At 30.7% G+C, this 1,628-nt stretch overlaps 1 non-coding gene and 1 pseudogene across 1 annotated transcript; both read right to left on the bottom strand.

Moving 5' to 3' along the window:
* LOC111390851 overlaps positions 1-313 on the bottom strand; it is a 10,107-nt pseudogene extending 9,794 nt beyond the window's left edge.
* A 519-nt stretch (positions 314-832) lies between these two features.
* Positions 833-904, bottom strand: TRNAC-GCA. The gene has a single exon. It is a non-coding gene; the product is annotated as a tRNA-Cys (tRNA).
* Positions 905-1,628: the final 724 nt, after the last annotated feature.

The following is a 1,628-nucleotide window of genomic DNA, read 5'->3' as shown; positions in this document are numbered from 1 at the left end:
TTATCAATTTAATGTGTTACTATATTACGACCATGATAGGCTAAATCCATTATGTATAGGATAATGGTGTAAACCGTTAGTTGAATATTTAATTCAAAAATTCTTCTTTCAATTCTCAATTACTGTTTGACTAATTGATGTCAATTCTTTATTTACCATTTGAACGAATGATTAATTCTAAACATGTTTATGACTTTTTTTATTTTCGGGAGGTTAAAAGTATGTGTATCGCGTAATTGACAATTAAGAATTATCTATACTTTGTGCAATCAACCTTCTTAAATGACAAATACCTTTGAAACTCGAGACTCATCTAAACAACAACTAATAACGCACCTTGTACGTACGATTATATTGAAACAATACATATAGCCCTTGTTTGAGCCTCATTTTGGAGGAAAAAAATGAATTTTTGAATAGTGTATTGATGAAAAATGTGTAATTTAAAAATAAGAAAACATTTTTTTATTTATGTGTAATATTATTTTATTGAAGAATGTGTGATTGAAAGAATATCAAAATACTGTAGAAGAATGCATTTATTCTAAATAATGGGGTTCAAACAAGTTGATAATATGCTTCAAGTCATGGGCGATCCATATTTTGTTGCTTGCACGAATTAAAATGAAATTTATCTTTTTAATATATTAATATTTTAAACCAACTGAATGTAAGACTGGGATTTAATCCTTCAGTGTCTTATATTCAGATAGGGTTTGCTGAGTTTCAGTTTCGAGAACTTTTAGAATTAGACGAGATAATAGTAATAATTTTCAGCACTGCCTCTTTTGTTGACATTGGCTGGCCAAAAAGGAGAAAAAGAGATATTAGAAGGGCCCAACCGGGTTCGAACCGGTGACCTATTGATCTGCAGTCAATTGCTCTACCACTGAGCTATGGACCCTTGCTGTTGCCTTGACTAACTAATGTTTTATTTAGCTAAAAGGTTGGATTAAAATTTATATAAGACCCAACGATTAATTTAAATCATATATTTCATGAAATTCACAAATTTTCAATGATACATTTCGTTAATTTTTATCAAACATTAGTCAAAATTTAATTTTCATCTAAATTAAACATGAGCTTGCTATTTAATTTTTTAAGCATGTACAACAGCTACATTTCACAATATTAAAATATCATAGTGCCCAATATGAACACCACACGGGGGGTGTTGATCAAGCAGTAAGATAATTCGAAGCCAAGCTGGACGAGTAGGACATGGTGCGGCTTATGTGTGCTACAAATTTGAAAGCTTTTATTAAATGTTAATATGCCTTTACATTTAAGATCTTGTTTACTTACTGATTTTTCCTCATGGTCCATCAATGACATTGTTCTTCATGTATTTTAGAGTACAATATTTAGGCATTGTCTGACTGTGATTTTTCAATGGATTTTCAGCCATTGTCTTACCGTTGAGTCCAATTGCAGGTCCCACCAAAGAAAAAGTCAGTTAAAAATTACGATCACAACGGTAGAAAAATCCATTCTTGTCAGCCAATAATTTACACCAAACAGAGTCTTAATATTGAAGTAGAGTGAATTGACAGAATAATGTATTACTTTTTCTGAAAACCAATGTATTGCCTTTCTAGACCCAAGTTTTTGTAGTTAAAAAGTGA

The sequence above is a fragment of the Olea europaea genome, chromosome 3 (genome assembly GCF_002742605.1).
Source record: "Olea europaea var. sylvestris chromosome 3, O_europaea_v1, whole genome shotgun sequence".
NCBI lineage: Eukaryota > Viridiplantae > Streptophyta > Magnoliopsida > Lamiales > Oleaceae > Olea > Olea europaea.
Note: the sequence above shows the minus strand (reverse complement) of the source record. Positions and strands in the feature narration are given on the sequence as shown.